We start from the raw sequence: 22,443 nt of genomic DNA, 5'->3' as shown, positions 1-22,443 counted from the left end.
TGGGATTCATTCCGCAGCTTCAAATTTTTCTGAAATCATTGTGTGTGGGGTTGGTTCAAAGCTTATTGTGTCTATAGCATCCAGCTCATTTTGCAACGTGGTTTTTACTCTACTACAATGGGTGGAAGCTCTTGAATTTTATATGGAAAAGTGTCCTCCCTTTCCTACTGCAGTGAAAGAACATTTAGATTGAAACTAATTTATAGAGACCATAGACTGGTGCATAAGAAAGCTGTGTTTTCTCCAGGAGACCACTACAACACTCACAAACATCTCACAACACATTTGGAACACACCAGTCTCCCTCCGTCCATAGGGAGTAGCTGCTGTTTCTGACTCAGCCATCCAAGGGGATAAAACATCAATGCTTCTAATGTCCTCCAGTAGGGAAGGAAAGAAGAGAATTGATTGCTTTTTCAGTAACCCAGTTTTGGTTTTCTTATAGAATTTGTGCATTTGAGCAAAACTGCAAAGATTTGTTATTTCTTTGGGCAAAAACATGAATTAGGAGATCTGTAACATGAATTCTCCATGCTTTGGACTCACAAAATACCTTTTAAGATATTCTGAGCTTGAGGAGAAAGCCAAAATCTACATGATGGAGGTAAATTGCCTTTGAACAGTTCTTTGCATTTTGTGAACAGATCTCATTGACTACACACACATGCCAACTTTTAATTTCCAAAATCTGATGAGAGATATGGTATCTTCACAGTAAGTTTTGTATTCGTTTGACAACCAATGAATTAGCAGATTTCAAATGTGTTTCTTGGTAATTTGTATTTATTTGTTTTAATAACAGCTTTATTGAGATTTAACTTGCATACAATATAAAGTGTCTAATGCAATGATTTTAAGTATAGTCACATAGTTGTGCAACCATCACCACAATCAATTGTACAACATTTTCATCTCTCCAAAAAGAAACTTCATGCCCATGAGCAGTCACTCTCCACCCCCACAACCCAAATCCAGTCCTAGGCAATCACTAATTTATTTTCTGACTCCATAACTTTACCTATTCTGGATATTCCATATGGATGGAATCATACAATATGTGTCCTTTTGTGACTGGCTTCTTTTCCTTGGCATGATGTTTTCAAAGTCCACCTATGTTATAGCACGTATCAGTACCTCATTACTTTTTCTTGTATGGATTCTCCGTTGTATGAATATGCTATAACTTGTTTAACCACTCATCAGTTGATAGACATTTAGGTTGTTTCTCCTTTGGGGCTATTATAAATCTGCTATAATTGTTTGTGTACAAGATTTTTGGGAGCACATTTTCTTTTTATCTTGCATATAACCTAGGATTAGAATTGCTGGGTCATATAGGGTCTGTGTTTCCTTGTTTGAGGAACTGTCAAATTTTTAGAGAATTTTGTTTTCCAAATTAACTGCACCATTTAAAAATCCTGTTGGCAGCATATGAGGGTTTCAATTTGTCCACATTCTTGTCAGCACTTGTAATTACCTGCCTTTTTTTATTACAGCCATCCTAGTGGGTGTGAAGTAATATCACATTTTAGTTTTGATTTGCATTTCCCTGATACTTAACGATGTTCATCATCTTTTCATGTGCTTATTATCCATTTGTATATCTTCTGTGGAGAAATGTCTATTCAATCCCATGCTTGCTTTTAAATTGGGTTATTTATCTTTTATTATTTAGTTGTAGAAGTTCTTTATAATTCTGGATATGAGTCTTTTATCAGATATGTGATTTGCAATTTTTTTCTCCTATTCTATGGATTGTCTTTTTACTTTCTTGATAGTGTCCTTTACAGCACAAATGTGTTTAATTTTTATTAAGTCCAATTCATCTACTTTACCTTTCATTGCTTGTAGTTTTGGTGTCATAGCTAAGAAACATTGCCTAATTCCAGGTCCAAAGATGTACAGCTAAATTTTCTTCTAAGAGTTTCATAGTTTTACATCTTATGTTTAGGTCTTTGGCCAATTTTGAGTTAATTTTTATATATCATGTGGATAATTTATCTTTCTTATTTTGTGAATTGCCTTTTGTGTCCAGTCCAATTGCCTTTTCCAGTCAGGTATTTTTTTTCTCAAATATTTTTAAATGCTCTTTGTGTTGTATTTTTGTCATTTATGTTGCAGATATTTGTCACATTTTATTGTTCAGGCATGATGAGAAAACCAAGGTTCTGAAAAAACCTTCAGAGATTTCTTCAAAGTCACATGGCTAAAGCAGCTGTTACTAAAGTCTAAGTCTGCTGACTCTAGGACTTAAGCTCTCCAAATTAAAATCCTGACATAGTATAACCAATTTTTCAGTTTGTGTATACTGTCCCTTTGACAAGACCCTGGCCCAGCAGAGCTCAATAGAGACCACAGAGGGATTCAAAATTAGGAATCACAAACTAGATCCAAAGTATTCTAAGTTTAAAGCAAAATCATCAGCATCAAGACCAAGGATAAAGAAGGTACCGATGGCCTGTGTGGAAGTCAGAACCCTGGACAGCTCAATAGGAGCCTTCGGCAAAAACTCGAGGTTTCTTCTAACTTTAGACTAATTACTGAAACTCCAGAGTCGTGGTTGGCCCAAAATTATGGAGTTAGTCCTAATTTAAAGGGCATCGGCCTTATTCATATGGCCCCAGTCTCTCCTGAGCAAAAATGTCATACCATCTTCCAAGAGTCTGTCATTTTTGTGAAGCGACATGGCCTCATCTTTGGGCCTGACAAATATGTTAAGAAATCCCAGTTACCTGGGGCTTCTTAGGGGTTAGTCCAGTCTGAGGAGAAATTGTTTTCTTTCTCTCCTTGCTTGGAGGTCTTTATCTAGAAAGCTGCTTTTCCATCAAATTTAGAGACTGGCAGGAACTCCACTTTAAGAGGGGTCCTGAGACATTACTTGGCAAAAGCTTAAGTTTACATGAGAGTTCCAAGGAAGAGTTGAGGGGAATACTGGTGTAAAAGTCTCAGAGCCAGGGTATATTTATGATTCCATATATACCGTGACACAAGTTTGACCACTGGTGTCATAGAGCAGATGGGACCACACAAAACTCTATGGCTTGGAATCACTAATTCTACACCTGAAACTAATATTACACTGTATGTTAACTAACTGGAATTTAAATAAAACTTGAAAAAGAAAAAGAAAACCCTCTGTGGCTTGTATGCACTTATGAGCTGTCCTGAGACATTCATCATCTATTTCACTGCAGCCCTATTTGGGTACAGGTGTAAGACAGTAATAAATCAGGATAAGCCTGTAATGACTGAGAAATTAACCTAAGTGAAAGTCCTGATGACAGCAGAAGGTTCCAAATAAAAGTCCTGAGCATGAAGAGAGTCCAGGATACCTACCACATAATCAAGAGACAGAAACACTTTGGGTCATTTCACTTGAAGAAATAAGAGAAAAAGAGAATCTTGAACTATGTCTCTTGGGAAATGGGTAAAGCATATTACAACATCAGCCATGAGGCTAGCTTTCTGTTTTATAAGCAATAGGTCAACTATCTTAGGTAGACAACTGCTCTGCAGAAGCATCAAGGTGTTACTCTAAAATAATGTTACTCTTCAACAGAATTATAGCTTCGTGGGCAGCTTAATTGTGGAGACTTTAGAAAGATCTTTCTTCCAAACATTGCTCCTACTCTAGGCTGCAATTGGTATTGGAAATATAACATTCTGACTTTATAAATTTGTCAGGTCAGTACTGTTGTAAATGGCAGCATCCCCAGACATGGTAACTTGGCATTCATAGTATTGATACCTCATAGTGAATTACCAGACAACTTTACTAAGCTGAGCTTAGATTTTGATAAGGAGAGAATGCTAGAGCCAAAGTATTCCACGTTGCCCAGGGAAGACAGCCCACAGGATTGCAATTGCAGCCCTTTGAGAATCAGAGAAAGGATGCTTAACTTCCCCAGGGCTGAATTCATTTCAACAAACTATAAACCTGCTTTCCAATCATTGCAGATTGTAATATTATAATAGAAATTATCTCTAGGATTGTGAAAACATTTATTTTCTTCTTTAAGTGTTTTTCATCTTTTCTGAATTCTCTAAGAAAAAAAAAGCAGTTATATGAAAAGTCTCAAAGGTAAACAGCCAGCATTTTTTGGATACTAGTAATTTTGTTTATAAATTTTTCATGTAAGGTCATTTTAAGCATCAAGAATCAATTCATGAAAGGAGCACTACAGGCTGCCAGTAAGCCAGAGGAAGCTAAGGATTATGCATTTGACTGCATCGAGAAAACCTCATGTATACCGTTCAATGAGCAATACATCTCTAATACCTAACTTCAAATTTTGCCACCCCCCAAAAAACCCCCATGAAACTACATACATAGTAAACCACCAAATGAATTTTTGAAAGCAAAAGGCTTATATTTGTAAGAAGAATGATATCAAATGGTAGACTATTTACAATCTGATATTGTCCTTTTGCGCAGACACCTATGAAACTGGAATCTCCTACAAACTGTGGAACAAGCTTCTTGAATAAGTCCACCAACACAATTTATTTGATAGTTACCCTCTTCATTTGTTCATTCATAAATGTATTGAATACTTCCTCTATTTGTCAGGTTAGGATAGACTATGCTTCAGTAAAATATTAATTCTGAAATTTCAGTGGCTTAGCACAACAGAATTCCCAGACTCAAATCTAGTATGGTTCAGGGGGAGCTCTGATCCACATGATCAATCAGAGACTCAGACATAAAAACTCCACCAAGTTGCACCTAGAACACATGGCCCTGTGGACTGCCCCAGAAGGAGAAGAAGGAACAAAGAATGGAGAATTCTCATCTGTTCCAAAATATTTCAAACTGAAAGTGTTACACGTAACTCCTTACAGAGTATTGCCAAGGGCATAGTCATATGCCCCAAGTCTAATGGCAAAGGATACTGGAAAATATAAAGAAGTACATGGAATATTTGGTGAGTCCAATCAAATTTGTTCGAATATTTATACCAGGCACTGTGGGACTACAAAGGTGAATCAATTTTTTAATATTTATATAATCAAATCATGGAGATAATAAAATGTGCATGTGAATAATCAAAATCCAAGATAGAGGGTGATAAGCACTAGGAAAAAGGTACATGGTAAATCAGAAGATATAAAGATTACTGCTATCTGGAGAGATCAAGAAAAGCTTTATGGGTTAAGAAGTATTTGAGCTCGGCTTTGAAAGTTGTAGGATTTGTACATGAAGAGCTGATGAATAGAGATCATTCTGGTCTCAGAAACAGTTAGGGCATGGGAGAGAGAAATTATAGGGAACACAGAGAAGAATAAGTCTGTTTTTTTCTAAAGCAAAGGTCCAGCAAAGTCAGAAATAAAAATAGAAAAATTGGTTGAGCTCAACTTAGGAAGGAACTAGAATGCTAGGTTAAGTTATTGGGATTTATATATATATATATGTGTGTGCATATATATATGTATGTATGTAAGAGTCTCAATGAGAGGTATGACAGATGTTATTCAGGAAAAGATAGTAACTAAAATGGTTTGGACTGGAAGAAAATTAATGGTAGGTAGGCCAGCTATCAGGCATTAAAGTTATTTTGATGAAGGGCAACTGGAAAAGAGGAAATAATAGAAATGGGAGGACATTTCGGGCGCCTGGGTGGCTCAGTTGGTTGGGCGACTGCCTTCAGCTCAGGTCATGATCCTGGAGTTCCGGGATCGAGTCCTGCATCGGGCTCCCTGCTCAGCGGGAAGTCTGCTTCTCCCTTTGACCCTCCCCCCTCTCATGTGCTTGCTCTCTCTCTCAAATAAATAAATAAAATCTTTAAAAAACATAAAAAATAAAAATATTTCAGTTAACAGAATTTGATATCTGATTAAATGTGGGAAGAATAAAGATTGACCCAAAGGTCCCGAATTTGAGGGATGGAGAGTTCATAAGTGCCATTAACAGGAATTTAAAAAAAAAAAAAAAACGGGAAGAGAAGCTGTTTGTGGAAGAATAATTAGTTAATGTTTGGCCATGCAGAATTTAATGAGCACATGAGACACAGGTGAAGGTATCTAGCTGGATACTAGAAATGTGAAAAGGAGGTCAAGGTCAAAGCTGGTGATTCAGATTGAGGCGTCACCTGGGTAGAGAGGATAATCTGAGTCATAAGGTTAGATAGGTATACTGGGTGAGACAGACAGTAAAGGGCTAAAAGTAGGCCAAGAACATATTCTTAAGAAATACATATTTTGGGCACCTGGGTGGCTCAGTTGGTTCAGCAACTGCCTTCAGGGCTATTCCATCCTTATCCACTGGTTTCATCACTATCTCTTCTTTTTCTTGAATCTACAGTTTTTCCTCCCCATTTTATCTTCCCCCTTAGTCTATACACTTTTCTGCTCCCTTTCTAAAAGGCCACACTTTCCCTTAGTCCCTTTTTTCTTTAAGCAAGTGTCACCTTTTCCCCTCTTCCCCTCAGTGTGAAGGTGGCAATAATAGGGTTTCAGAACAGGAAAGGTTGCATGGAAGCCTAATATTTGTAATTTGTATTGCTTTTTCCAATTGACTACTATTATAATTTTCGGTACATTCTTACTCAGATCTGCTAGACTGTAATTCTTCAAATGGATAATTCCAATATTACCAAAGAGCTTTTTGAGTGCTCTTTATCAAAGGCATTCTAATATGCTCTCTCCGGAAGGCAGTATAGTCAAATGAATAATCAGCTTAAACTTTCATACATAAAGCTTTTAAGACATTCTATTTCTAAAAGTTCTTCAATAATTCCAGTGGACTTAAATGCCTGCAATAGCTATCCCACTGCTTCTAAGTCTTAGTACAAATCATTAACCAAAACAAACAAACAAACAAACACAGAGAACTGTGTGCGATTGACTGGTACCGAATTGGTTAGGGACTGTGAAGTCAGGCAGGATTTGAATTCCAACTGTGCCACACCCTGGCGGTATAGTATAGAAGAAAGCGCAGAAGGGCATGTGGCACCAGATGTCCAGGGTCCAAATCATGTCTATCCTACCTACTTAACGAGGGCAAATAACTCCCCTAAGGCCTCAGTTTCTAACATCCATAATGATGATATTTTAACCTGTAAAATGACGGTCATAATGTAGACCTCATAGGATTATTATGAACATTACATGAAGTGGATCATAAATTTAGGGTTAAGAGCATGAGCTCTGAAATCAGGCTGCTTGAGTTCCGATACCAGCTCTGCCACAGTCTAGCTGTGAGATCTTAGGTGAGCTACTCTCTAGGCCTCAGTTTTCTCAACTCAAAATTGTAATAAGAGTACGTTCTTCACAGGACCATTGTGAAGGCTGAGTGACATAATATAAAGCACTAAACAGGGTGTCTGACATATAGTGAGCTCTTAATATTAGGATATGTTCAGCACAGTGCCTGACATACGGTCAGCACTCAATAAATGGTATCAAATTATTCTAAAGGGGATTTTTTTAATGTCTCATCAAGATGATTCTGATCCAGTAATAAACATAGCCTAACTGACAACAGTCCAACTACTGTTGGTGGAATATGTTTTTACACAGTTGTAGAAAGTTGGAAAACTAAATTATGTTAGCGTTAAGGGTGCATTTAACACTGCATCTGAACAGACATATATAAAATATGAATGCTCTCAAGATTTTAAGTAGCGTCTCTGACATGAAAAAAAAGTGAAATAATTTCAAGCTGAAGAAACACCATAAAAAAATCAATGAGCACAGAGCCACAGGCAATGAGGCCCCTGCTTGGACAAGAAATGCTAGGAAACAGCGGGGTTGGGCCGACCAACTGGGCTAGCTGCCAGGAGAGGGATTGTGAAAGAGCATTGTGAAGATGGATTCGTGTTGACTAAGAGCTATTTTGGTCCTGTAAAAATGAACTTATTCCTATATATTGTGTTGAACAGGGTAGCACTGAGTTCTTGGGTGTCTTTTTTTCTCACTGATTTATATGCACATTGTATAGCAGTGACTAGCACGTGGTAGATACTTAATAAACAATGGCTGAATAAATGAGTGAAGTGCGGAGTCTTAACCGGAAGACACACTGGGGATCCTTTAGACTAAGCAGGGTCACCTCCTTCAAGGGATGCTGCTCCTCCATTCCAACCCTGAGACATCTCCACCAGGCACCTACAGATCTTGAGGTATCCTGGGTCCTGGCTTTGGCCATTATTGTCCTTCTAGAGATGGAATGGTTTAGATTTCAGTTTTCAGTCCCTGCTTGTCCTGGTTTCTCCCTCAGATATGGCTTCACTTCTGGTGAGTTGCTCTTCCCTCGTTTCATTTCAGCCTCCTTTTACCTTGCAAGTCTCCAGCCACTTCCCAGTGAAACCCAAGTCATTGGCTCTCCACTCCTTGGCTTTCTGCTCTACATCTGTCACCCATGGGATAGAGAGGCTTCTGTGCAGCTCTGGCACCTGCAGGCTCTAAAGTTATCCTCTTGGGTTCTGTCAATCGTGCCTATGCTGCCCATTGACCTCAAATATGCATAGAGGAATACCACCCCCAGCTTGAGGCCATGTAGAAGGTCATTCCTAAATATTTTTAAAACTGAAGTCCCTCACCTAATTCTCTTGTTTCTCCTGTAATCTTTCTCCTTAACCTTCCAAATACATTTGAAAGAAACATAAGACTCTGTCCAGCCTGTTGGCATGTCTTTAGTTCTAGCTAAAATCTTTGACCTATAGACCAGCACAGGTGCCTTAAAGTTTGGACTTCCTCATAAACCACCACTCCGGGAGGATGAGAGATTAAAAAAACCTCCAATTATAATAAATACAGTTTCCTGCTCTGCTGTTTTGGGTAATCCAGAGCTTAATCATGGTGGATTTTGAAGGATGCCGAGAGGTGGTGACTGGGTCTGTCACCAGACAGTGCTAATAGAAGAACTATAGCTTAGTCTTGGCCTAGATTGCTAATTTCATTGAGCTTATTCAGTTCGGACTGGAATAAAGCCACTCTATGAGTTTCAGGAAGTTCTCAAAAGTCAGTCCATGTGGGCCACCCAAGTGGAAATAACAGTGATTCTGTCCAGATTACTATGCCTACTGACTGAAGCTGATTCAAGGCCCCATAAATACCAGCTAAGGTGTCTTCGTTATGCTCCAACTTGGTGGCCTCCATAGGGGTCATCTTAAACTGATGCATTTACGCTAACTTGCCTCCAACGTTTCTCTTCTTTGAGCTTGAGGAGGTGAGGCACTATGCCATTTACAAGCCCTCAGTGGAGAAAGAGAGTGGAAAAAAAATCAGCTCTGGTGTAAATGAGGCCCCTATCAAAGGATGAATCTTATGGAACAACCCCAGCACCTCCACTATCAAGCTACATCCTCCAAAAGTTCTACCAACCTAAGTAGTTTCAGGAACTATACCCTTTGCCTAATAATTAGAGACCATATCTCTTTTTATACAACATTGTCCCCAATGTTACTATATTACAAATAAAAATATTACATGGAGCTCCATGCCCATTGCATTCAATGTGGATGATGTCCCCAGAAGCCAAATGCTGCAGCAGCCTTTGTTGCCCCGCTGAAATTGAGACCAGGGCCTGGCCCACTCTCTCCTATGACCTTGAACTGCTGCTAGTAATTCTGGTTCTTTGCTGAGCTGAATCAATCAAAATATGATACTGTAAAGGTCAATTCTCTAGAATCCTCTCCTCTCAAGACATTCAATAATATACATGGATTAAGCAGGGCAACGAGCTCCAATAGTCTCTGGTAAATTTGGGTTTTGTGGAATATTATGGCATAGCTGTGGGAGATATATATAGCCATGTTTCTCCATCCTGACTTCCAAGCTTACCAAACTGCTTAAGGAAAACAAGCCAAGCATCATAAAAGACCCAAAAGGATTTGAAAAATCACAAAGATGATCCGCCCTGAAGCTATTCTAGCACACCCAGACTACCAGGGTCTTTCCCCCCCCAAGCACATGTTCTGAACACACTGTAGAGGAATATTTCCCAAAGTATGATCTAGAGACTAACTACATTAGAATCACTTGATATTCTTGCTTACCATGCTGAATCCTAGGCCCTACCCCAGACCTACTGAGTCAGATTCACTGGAAATAGGCTCAGAAATATGCAATTTAAATAAGCCCCTCAAGTTATTCTTATATCCACTAAAATCTGAAAACTATAGCTGTAGCAGCATCCTTCTTAACTCAGCCTTGACTCATCATTTTCACAAATCTATTCTGCAGATTTACCACTCCCCATCCCCTGCCCTACCCAACCACCCAGTCGAAGTTATATAATATGGAAGAGGAAGTTCTTGACCACTAAAGCAGCATAAAGCTTGAAAGAATTATTTGGAAAAGGACCGTGTTTCCAATAATGACAAAAACAAGCTGTTGCAACCAAAAACATCATTCAAGTGTCTAAAGATTAAGCCAAAGTTCTATTCATTGGTTCTCAGTCCCTCCTGACCTGCCAGAGCAGGCCAGGCTAAGCAGAGACTAGAGCAGGTAACCATGGCCAAGTTGTAGTCAAGTAGGTCAAGGAGAAGTGTTTATAGCTAGGAACCCAGAACGACTGGTGGCGCTGAGAGCATTAAATACTAGCAAGTAGCTGGAAGAAATGTGGTTGGATATTTAAAGCAAGGTATAATGCTAGAAGAGCTAAGACAGAGGGGGTGAGGAGATAGTGAGGGCAGTTATGGCAGGAAGACATCCCTGACAATACCCAGCAGAATTCAAGAAACAGGCTTATCTAGTAAAGGCCATATTACCAGACACATCAAGTCAATGTAAGACAGTCAATCATAGGACATTGGTCAAGGCAGAGCAATTTAGAGTTTAGGAGTCCCTTATTACAGCTTTTAACCCAGTCAGCACTAATTTCTCACAAAGTGAGAAAGTTTTCTAGGAGCTAAGTATATGCCATGATTTATAAGCTTCCTTCTGTTTAAGGTACCCACTATATTAAGCCAGACTAGAAGCCAAATCCAAACTTATGCAAAAGAAAGAATTTACAAGTTTATGTCACTGAAAGATCCCTGGGTAGTGTTGCTTGGGCTCAGCTGGATCAAGATGATCATCAGGGATCAGGATTTATCTTTATCTCTCAGACAGAAATGACCTCTGGCAGATCCTGACATCCATCCATCCCACTAACTTAGTTCAGCCAGGAGCCATAGAAATGTCTTTACTGATAGCTCTGAAAAGAATGTCCTGGAGAGGACTTCCATCAGCCTCACTTGTGATATGTGCATTGCTTTAGAGTGGGGGTTGATTGTACCATGGGACAGGGTGACCAACATGTCCCAGTTTGCCTGGAATTCTTCCAGGTTTTTTGTTTGTTTTTTAGAGAGGGAGGGAGAGGGGCAGAGGGAGAGAGAGAATCTTAAGCAAGCTCCATACTCAGCGCTTAAGAGCCACATAGGACTTGATCTCACAACCCTGAGATCATGACCTGAGCTGAAATCAAGAGTCGGACGCTTAACCGACTGAGCCACCCAGGCACCCCAGGAATTTTTCCAGTTTTAAAACTGAAAGTCTATGTCCTGGGAAATCCCCTCGGTTCCAGGCAAACTGGGAAAACCGGCCACCTTACTTTTTCTATGTGGTATGAATTCCCCCACAGGAACAAGCCCTTCTGTTACAAGATTAAGAAGGAAGAGGGGCTGAAGGAGGGGGAATATTTACTTCAGCCAGGCTGGATCCATCTGGTGCCTGGGCAGAAGCACGGTAAAAGTTCCTATCCCTTCTCTATGGCCACACTGGCAAAGGTTGTCTTTTGGATCAGGCTGGGCCTGTATGACTGGGCCAGGCCTCCACCTCAAAGGAGGTCCTGAAATTTCTCTCTCAAGATTCTTTGCACCGTCTCCGGGTCCTTAATTGTTCCTAATTTTGGCCTTGTTTTGACTCTCCTCTCTCGTGATGAGGCGGCTTGCTCTTTGGTTTTCGTTCTTGGGTTCACACTGGCTTCCGTGTCTCTGTACGTCAGGGTAACTCTGATCTGCGCAGTTCTCTGATGCCAATGCTGCATCTTGCTTGGATCAGCCTGATGTGCTTTCAGTAGGGTCTCTGCAGCCCATCTGCCGCTAAGGTCTGCCAAAGCCTTCCTACTCGTGCAGTTCACCACCGCCCCCACCTGTTTCCAGGTGGAATTCAGCATGGTTGTCCATCAAAATCCATGCTAAACTGCAATGCAGGCGCTTTCATTCCCATTTCACAAACGGGGACACTGAGGCTTCGAGGAATGAAGTAACTTGCCCATTCACAAAGCCAGTCAATTCTGAAGTTAGAATTCAAAACCTTGAGCTATTTCTATCGCACGATGCTGACTCTGTTAGGCAATATGACGGTGGTAACTACTTAAAATTGTAGGATCACAAATGACAACTTTTTTTAAAGTTCTGCTCAATGTGTATATATATATCCTTATGTCAATAATGTCAATATACTCAATAATGTCAAACACATATGCGTTATTTTTCAGAATTTTAAAACTGATCTTGACCTCTACAAGCTAAATAGTGAGGAAATTATTTTAAAATGGATTTAAAATGTATGTCCCAATAACGAATGGAGTAGCTTCTAGGCCTAGAATTCTAAACTCCTTTACTCTCAATTATGAATATTAAGCCTTTTTTCTTCCTGGACCAATTGTTGTTCAAGACCAGTAGTTCTCAACGTGTGGTGGATGACTCTCATGGTCTGTGAGGTCAAAACCGATTTCATAACAGTATTAGGATGTAATTTGCCTTTCACTCTCATTCTCTCATGTGTATGAAGCTACATGAGCTGAGATTTTGCAACAGACTCACTTCAAAAGCACATGTAAGAATCTTAAGTCAGACACTTAAGTCAGACATATTCTCTTAAGTCAGACACTAAAGAACTTGTAAAACAATGCTGTGTTTCTCACTACAGTTTTTCTTTCAGAAAGTACAATTATTTGTATAAACATGTTATTTAGGTTAACTGTAATCATTTATTCTTTTTAAAATAAATAAACATGTTTCAAATTTCTGAGTTTTAATTTCTAATATGATAAATATCAGTTGGGTGTAACTCATACCAACAAAAGTTCTTTGGGGTCCTCAGTAATTTTTAAGAGTATAAAGGAGACCCAAAGCTTGAGAACGTGTTCTAATCAAGAGATTTTTGTAATGAAGTTCTAAATTTAAAGCTCTCTCTAGTAAATATGCTTTGATAGTCTAGAAAACTGGGAAAAATAGGGATATTCTGCAAATTAGGACAGTGTGTTATTATTACCAAAAAACCCACAACACAATAAACTTGTAATTTGAAGTACCTGTCAGTCACTCATTACAGCTGTTCATCAATGTCTAGCATGGCTCTCTTATGAGGCCCTGTATTTATGGCTCAAATAATACTCCTAATGCTTAGGAACTCATCTAAATTGAACTTAGAAATAAAACCAAAGGGAAGAAAATCAGTGACAAAAACTGAGAATGTTTTGAAAAGCCCTGAAGAAATGAGTGTTTTCTTATCTTCCGATGGAATTTCCAGTTGGAAAATTCTCAATGGCAATCTAAAGAATTGAGGCATTCAAAACAATGATTGCAGATGAATTAAATAATCACTTCAATTGAATAAGAAGAAGCAAAGATGATAAGTGAAGAATTCAAGACATAAAGTGCATCCAAGGGAAGGAGAAACATCTATAATCGAAAAACACAAAAATCTCATCTGCAAGCATCTCATTTGTTCTCTCGTCTCCATTCTCTGATCTACCTTTCCTAGTTTCTTTTCCGTCTTTGAACCCAGTTGAGAGGCTGCTGAAATCATTCTAAATGAGAATCACAACCATGATTAAACGTATTAAAAAGAATTTTAATGGTGTGGGAAGGGCAAGCACTTTCTTTAAAATCATCATATTTACTTGAGTATCTTTTTTTTTTAAGATTTTACTTATTTGACAGAGAAAGAGAGCACAAGCAGGGAAAGTGGCAGGCAGAGGCAGAGGGAGAAGCAGACTCCCTGCTAAGCAGGGAGCCCAATGTGGGACTCCATCCCAGGACCCTGGGATCATGAACTGAGCTGAAGGCAGACGCTTAACTGACTGAGCCACCCAGGTGTGCCACTCAAGTATCTTTTTAACTCAACCAACTTTGGTTAGTAAAAAGATATTGACAGCATTTCAGCCAATATTTCCTGGGGTCACTGTAATGAGGAAAAGTACTCCATCATTCCACAAGGCACACTTGCCCACAAACCACTATGCGGAAGTGCACTTCTGAGACCTGAAGACAGAGACTGAGAGAGGGATTCCATTCCCTGAGAGTCTAGTAGAGAAAATAGCAGTGAGGCTCAAAAGCACATAGTGAATCTCTCCCATTTATTTGACTGGACGACATTTTACTTCCCTTCATTGGTTCCTCTCTCTTTCCCTTTCTCAAACAAACCCAAGCTGTCTATTAGTGTATTCACTTACTAAATTAAATAAAAATTAAAAATAAATTCATTTTAAGAATTTGCTGTATCTGTTTAGATTACTAAAGTCACTGTAATAAAACTTGTGCTGGAAACTCATTTACATATCACGAGGCTTCAAGTCTCCACACAATTTAAATAATTTTCTGGAACAGTGATGCTTTGTGTGGGATCAGAAGCCAAGAATATTGATTGAGGGAGAAAGAATGAGAGAATTTTGATTTCAACTTTAAAGATATATCTTGAGAGGGTAGGCAAACTGTCTTTGAATAAAAGCAGAAGAGTACGGCTTTGAGTGTTTTGTACTATCTGTAACCGTGATCCTTGGGTATTTACCCTAGATTCCATAGTTTTAAAGGAGCAGTGCATTTAATTAGAAATATCAAATATCTGTTTATTTAAACACTAAAGTTGTGTGTGGGAAACACAAAAGCAGTAATATATAGGCCCTTGCCTTCTGGTTATTTATAGATATTTAGGCAGAAAAAAAAAAGATCCCTAACAAAATGGTTAAATGGTAACAAAGCCACCTGCCAAAAGGGGGAAAGTGGAGCTATCCTCCATTTAGCCCATTTTCTTTCCAGAATAGCTCCACATTCAGAGAAATTCTTGATTTAATACATACCTTATACACATGACAACCTAAATTTAATAACTAGGCAATTAATAACTACATCTTCTTGCATGTAGGAATACAAGACTGGGTCATGTCAGATGATCTAGCTAAAAGCCAAGACAGAGGGCACCTTCTACTATGGCAGAAACTTCTCTGAATGTTTGTCACCCAAGCATAGTTCTCTGTGCTGCTAAAGTGCTAAGGTCGCACATCCTGTCAGAATCTCTACCTTATAGAATGTTGAATATCAGTAGGTTTGCCAGTAAACTAAGAAATCTGGGGGTTAATTCTACTAAAGAAGGTATAGCCCTAAAGAGGCCCGTTTTACTTCCAATGACCGGTATATTTAAGACAATCGTTTTGAAATCCTATTGAGTTTTCAAAGACCCTTTTGAAATAAAGATTACTGGTTTTCCCTCCTTATCCAGTTCTTTTTCTTCTGTGGTAGCAAAACCTCCAATTTTGAGCTGGACATAAGGCTACCTTATATTAACATTAAATATTCTGCCTCTCTTGCAGCTCTCTGTGGACCTGTCACTAAGTTCTGGCTGATGGTATACAATTATTATATAAAACTTCCTCCTTCTCCTTCCTCCTATCTGCTGGCTGGCAGGTGGATGTGATGACTGGAGAAGGAGCAAGCATCTTAGACCATGAGGCAACCCTGCTAATAAAGGGCACACACAGCAGAGAAACAAGGTAGGAAGCTGGATCCTGACACCTTACTAACCCCAGACCACTATCTCCTAACTCTTTATAAGAGAGAAATAAATTTCTATCTTTATAAAGCTATGATTATTTTGTGTTTTCTTTCAGTGCAGCCAAACCTAAGTGTAATATTCATCTAAATTCTAAATGGAAAAAATGAAAATCAACCATTTGGAACTATACAATTGAATATGGGTATCTATTAGCACTTAAAATATGGCTGGTCTGAATTCAGATGTGCTGTAAGGTTAAAGTACACCCCGAATTTTGAAAACTTCCTATGAAAGAAAGAATGGAAAATAGCTCATTAATGACTTTTTATATTGAGTACATATTGAAATGAAAATATTTTGGTATGTTGGGTTGAAAATATTAAAATTGATTTCACCTGCACAAGAAAGGAAGCCATCAACAAAATAAGTCAAGTTACTGGATGGAAGAAAATATTTGCAAACCATATATCTAATAAGGGGCTGACATACAAAATATACAAGGGACTCATACAACTAATACAGAAAAAAACCGCAAACAATCCAATTAAAAAACTTGCAGAGGATTTGAATAGATGTTTTTCCAAAGAGGACATACTGATGGCCAACAGGCACATGAAAAGATACTCAACATCACTAATCATCACAAAAATGCAAATCAAAACCACAAGATGTATCACCTCACACCTGTCAGAAAGACTTATCAAAAAGATGAGAAATAACAGGTGTTGGCGAGGATGTGGAGAAAAAGCAACCTTGTGCACTGTTGGTTGAAATGTAAATTGGTGCAGCCACTGTGGAAAACAGCATGGAGGTTCATCAAAAAAAAAAAAAAATTAAAAATAAAACTACCATATGATCCACCAATTCCACTTCTGGGTATTTATTCAAAGAAAATGAAAACACTAATGTGAAGCATTATTTATAGTAGCCAAGATATGGAAACACTCTTAAGTGCCCATTGACAGATGAGTGGATCAAGACATTGTGGTATATATATATTCAGCCATAAAAAGAATGAAATCTTGCCATTTGTGACCATATGGGTGGACTTGGAGGGCATTATGCTAAGTGAAATAAGTCAGACAGAGGAAGATAAATGTTGTATGATCTCATTTATATGCAGAATATAAAACCAAACCAAAACAAAACAAAAAACAACCAAGCTCATGAATATAGAAAACTGGAGGTTGCGAGAGGTGGGGGTTGGGCAAAATAGGTAAAGGGAATCAAAGGTACAAATTTTCAGTTATAAAATAAAGAAATCATGAGGATGCAATATATAGCATCATAACTATAGTTAATAATAATGTAGTGCATATTTGAAAATGGCTAGGAAAGTAAATCTTAAAAGTTCTTCCCACGAGAAAAAAATTCTATAATTACATATGACGATGGATATTAACTAGATATATTATGGTGATCATTTTGCAATATATACAAATATCAAATTTGTACACCTAAAACTAATATAATGTTTTATGTCAATTATATTCAATTAAAAAAAGACTTTTCTGATGATAATGTGATTTAAAAAATATTATAAAAATTAATTTCACCTGTTTCTTTTTACTTTTTTTAATATGGCTAACAGAACATTTAAAATGACATATATGGTCTACATTTTATTTTTATTGATCAGACCTGATTAGAACATGGACTTTTAAATATGGGGATAAGTAGGAATCTTTACTGAAGATCGAAAAGACAAAGATGACAGAGTCTATAGCATTCCAGATTGAGGTCAGGCATGGGGTACATGTCCTGCCAATAGGGGGTTTTTAAGATAAAAATGGAAGACTGCTAATATATCTTTCAAAGAAAGAATATCTGGGATGATTTTAAATGTGATTCCGTATTAAGACAAAAGGTGAATTAAATGCTTAAAGTCTCCTAAGCACAATTATTTAAAAACTCTGATAACTCTGATACAAAACCTGTTATCATAAGTAAAATTCTTCTATGTATCTATAAATACATACATACAAATGAAAATACATATAAGACATTCACATTATATATGTATCAGCTTTTATTGTATGTTATAATGTCTTCAAGGACACGAATGCCTTTCTTATTTTTGATATCCTGGATATGATTTAAGAGGGTCATTTGAAGTTACTAATTACAGTCTAGCGTTCTGCTTGGTGTCATTCACCTTGTGTTTGCACAATTAAAATTCTGCTTCTACTGAGGTGTTGGATTTGCAGGTTGGCTCACACAATGGTCCTTCTGGCAGAGCCAGCAAGATGGTGCTGGCCACAAACAGTAATTGTCTTTGAGTTCGCTGTATTTGCTAACAGTGCTGCACCTCTTTCCCAAGACCTCTTGTCAAGTACACACATGTGAGGGGCTCCTGGGTGGCTCAGATGGCTAAGCGTCTGCCTTCAGCTCAGGTCATGATCCCGGAGTCCTGGGATCAAGTCCCGCATTGGGGTCCCCACCCCTTGGGGAGCTTGCTTTTCCCTCTGCCTCCCTCTCTCTTTCTCTCTCTCTCTGTCTCTCATGAATAAATAAATAAAATCTTTAAAAAAATTTTTAAAAAAGATTCTCTTTAAAAAAAAAGTACACACGTGTGCACATTAGCCATGGTTTATAAAGCAAATAAAGTGTTTCTGTGTAGACTGGCTCTAAATTCTACAGATACTATCATCTTTGTGTACATGCAGCTAGGAGGTAGATCTATAGTAACAGCAGAGCACACTTTCACTTTCCTAAAATGGAAAAAGAGTTCTTTATTCTGACTTACAGAATATTCTTTTTCAGTGTCAATATGCATTTTAAATTTCTTTTTTTTAATTTATATTTTGACAGAGAGAGAGAGAGAGAGACAGTGAGAGAGAGAACACAAGCAGTGGGAGTGGGAAAGGGAGAAGCAGGCTCCCCGCGGAGCAGGGAGCCTGATGCGGGGCTCAATCCCTGGACCCTGGGATCATGACCCAAGCCGAAGACAGACGCTTAACAACTGAGCCACCCAGGTGCCCCTGCACTTTAAATTTCAAACATTTGGATCATACAAAAATACATTTAACCCAAACTATAGAAATCAGGCTTTAGAAGGCAAATAAATACCCCCTTTTTCCCTTCCAAGCTTCGAATCAACTGGGAAATAGTCATGAGACATATAAATGAAGCTTAAAATATCAACTTTAATACTGGAAATGGCGTTGGGAAAATGGCTGTATATCTGTAGAGAAAAGAGCTCCCTAACATTTCCTCTTCCAACTCGATCTTGCAACAGTCCACCTGAGGGAAAGTTTGGTTCAGTGAAGATTCACTTAGGCAAAATTGCTGCCTCCCACTAGTCTGGGGGCAGACAGATGAAAACAGGAGCAAATCCCCAGTATATTTAATCCTGTAGTAGATTAGCTTCATCAAATCAAGGAATGTAAGCCAATGATGTGGGGTGGGGAAGGGGTGTCTCACATTTGATCTGTTAACTTCTCCAGTATTTTATTGTAAAATACTAGAGATGAAAAAAATGTGGATAAATCTCTACAGAGTCAAAGCCGCACTGGTTTGTATGTAAGGTAATACTCAACTCTACGTAGTGATGTATAAATTGTAAGGACATCTTCCTAACCCATTAATCTATCAACAGACACTTGGGGTGCTTCCGTATCTTGGCTGTTGTAAATAATGCTGCAATAAACAGGGGTGCATATATCTTTTTGAATTAACATTTTTGTTTCCCTTGGGTAAATACCCAGTAGTGGAATTACTGGGTCATATGACATTTCTTTTTTTTAAAATTATTTTATTATGTTATGTTAATCACCATACATTACAGCATTAGTTTTTGATGTAGTGTTCCATGATTCATTGTTTGCATATGTGAATTGTGTAAGACTGTTGAATCATATGATATTTCTATATTTAATTTTTTGAGGAACCTCCATACTGTTTTCACAGTAGCTGTACCAATTTACATTCCCACCAACTATGCATAAGAGTTCCCCTTTCTCCATATCCTTACTCACATTTGTTGTTTCTTGTCTTTTTTTCTGACTGGTGTGAGGTGATAGCTCATTGTGGTTTTGATTTGCATTTCCCCAGTAATTCCACTTCCAGGTATTTAGCTGAAGAAAACAAAAACACTAATTCAAAAAGATATATGCACCTCTATATTTATTGCAAAACTCCAGAATATGGCCAGTCAGCAAATGAGTCAGAGTTCTTGTGTAGCTGTCGGCTAATAACCATTGGTGATTTGCCAAACTAAAGCCTTTGTCCTGAGTAATTCTCAAAGGAAGAATTGCCTGCTGTTAACATATTCTAGATGGTATTTGGAACAAAAGGTAATTACAGTTAAAAGCCATACGAAGAATACAAAACCTAGAAATGAGTCTTAACATTACTTGTTTATATAATATAAAGAAAACTGTGTATAAGCTCTCTCCTAGTCTTTTATTGGTTAGGAGAGTCATAACAGATTTCTAACAATATACTTTAATAATCTCTATACTTTATCCAAAGAGCTGCATCCCCCCAAACGAGAAGCTTGATGTATAAAATTCTCCTCATTGTTTCCTGACCCAAATTCTTAATCTAAAACTTGAGATTTCTAAACTATTTTTATCTAGTCTTTATACCCCAAGATGAATATTTGCTTAGACAGGTCATCTTGTTCAACTAGGTTTTCAAATACATTAAAAATACAAATAGGAATCAGATTTCTCTGGTATTTGTTTTAAACCCCTAAGCCACAAATATTTTAATTAATTTATTCTTAACTCATTAATGACAGATGGAAACAAATTCCTGTGAAATAAAAAAACGTAGAGGGAAAATTAATTTACTTTTAAAAATATGTTTATGCAATTACAGTCAACATTATAGAAAAAAATAATTGAATCACGACAAATGTTGAATTGTTATTAGATAAATGTAAAGAATTTTTTTAAAGTAGGCTCCCCACCAAATGTGGGGCTTGAACTTATACCCTGAGATCAAGAGTAGGATGCTCTACCCACTGAGCCACCCAGGCGCCTCTGGCAAGAAATATTTTTAAAATCTACACTTCTATTTCTCTTGAGAAAGTAGTTTAAAAACTATAGTCTATTGAATGAGGCAGCCATCTGGTGACGGAAAAGGGCACTACAGGTACTATTTGGCATGAACTGAACGTCGTATTACTACTACACAAACCAACTGAACCACAAACATTTCAGAAGCGCTGTCCAACAGAAACATAATAGAAGTCACATACGTAATTTAAAAATTTCTAATCACTACTTTTAAAAAGTAAAATTTTAATAACATTTTTATTTAATCCGATATATCAAAAATATTCTTATTTCAGCATATAATCAATACAAAAAGTTTATTTTTTTTTTCATATGAAGCCTTCAAAATACAATCCGTATTTTATGGTACACCTCAATTCGGACCAGCCACACAGTTCCAGTGTTCAAGAGCCACGCGTGGTTGTAGCTAGTGGCTCCCATACTGGACAGGCAGATATGGAAAACGAAGAGAGAGCTACAGTTATTTTGATATGCCTTTTACTAAGTTCATTCATTTCTTTTTTTTTTTTTAAGATTTTATTTATGTATTTGACAGAGAGAGACACAGCAAGAGAGGGAACACAAGCAGGGGGAGTGGGAGAGGGAGAAGCAGTCTTCCCGCGGAGCAGGGAGCCCCATGCGGGGCTCGATTCCAGGACCCTGGGACCATGACCTGAGCGGAAGGCAGACGCTTGACGACTGAGCCACCCAGGCGACCCAAGTTCATTCATTTCTCACCCCTCCTGACCACTCTTTTAAAAGTTCCTCTCTTTCCCTCTTTAAGTTCTACTTTATTTTGCAAATATGTTTTGCCTCCTGAATATTTTGGAATACTTAAACGACCCTCAAGAGCCGGCCCAAGAACGGTAAGAAGACCCTAGGAGAGCCCATCTCTTCTCCAGAGGTTCGTTTGCCAGCGCCGACCTTCGATTAGGCTCGTCGGCGGAGGTCGGCTACATTCTTGGGGATCGGAGCCCAAGCCGGGGGATCCGGCCCTGTCCTGGCTCTCCCGTCGCCTTATGACATCACAGCGCCATGACTGAGGTTCAAGTCCAGCGTGGCTCCGGGCTTCCAGGCCCCAACTGTCGAAGGCTTTCAGTGGGAGAGAGCCGGGACTGGAGCAGGCCACACGACTAGGTCCCTGCCACTATGCCCACAACTCGGTGCTTCCAGTCCGGTCCCATGATCCAGCGAAGGCAGGTGAAGAGATGCGCGCTGGCACAAAAACACCCGCGAGCGAGGAGCTCCCCACCACTTCCCAGCAGCACCAGCGGGGTCTTCCGGGTGGACCCCTACCTTTGCTGATTGGTTGGAGGTTGCTACCACGTGACCCAGAAACGACTTCGGGCGCTGCTTTCCCCGCCTCTGTTGTCCCCCTCCCCACTCCAAGGTCGCGGGAGGGGGAGGGCCGGTTTCCTAGGCAACCCGAGCTGGTAGCGTATACACACCAGGCCCCGGATTAGAGAGGGTGTCGTGCCCGCTGTTGCAAGACAGGGATTGAGAGGTCGGAGTGGACTCTGGTCTGTCTCGGATTGCCCTGGAATCCATCATCTTTCTGGGATAAGGTGAGTGTGTGTCACCTTGTGGCCTTCGGGCCTACATCACCTGTCTGCAGGCCCCAGGAGTCTTTGTTCTCCTCTCCTGCCTCTCTGCCCGCCCCTGAGAGAAAGACGGGAGAGAAGCAACGTTGAGGTCAAAGGACCCCCGTAATGGCGCAATGGAGATGATAGTAATAATG

General features: G+C 38.9%; 1 protein-coding gene across 4 annotated transcripts in view; it reads left to right on the top strand.

Moving 5' to 3' along the window:
* Window positions 1-21,183: 21,183 nt before the first annotated feature.
* LRRC9 (leucine rich repeat containing 9) overlaps window positions 21,184-22,443 on the top strand; it is a 107,815-nt gene continuing 106,555 nt past the window's right edge. For all 4 annotated transcript variants that reach the window (XM_027568730.1, XM_027568731.1, XM_027568729.1 and 1 more), the window contains exon 1: window positions 21,184-22,270. The gene's annotated coding sequence lies outside the window, so the exon portion shown is untranslated. The remainder of the gene's footprint in view (window positions 22,271-22,443) is intronic.

The sequence above is a fragment of the Zalophus californianus genome, chromosome 6 (assembly GCF_009762305.2).
Source record: "Zalophus californianus isolate mZalCal1 chromosome 6, mZalCal1.pri.v2, whole genome shotgun sequence".
Taxonomy (NCBI): Eukaryota; Metazoa; Chordata; class Mammalia; order Carnivora; family Otariidae; genus Zalophus; species Zalophus californianus.
The sequence above is the reverse complement of the archived record's forward strand: the minus strand, read 5'-3'. Positions and strand labels throughout refer to the sequence as shown.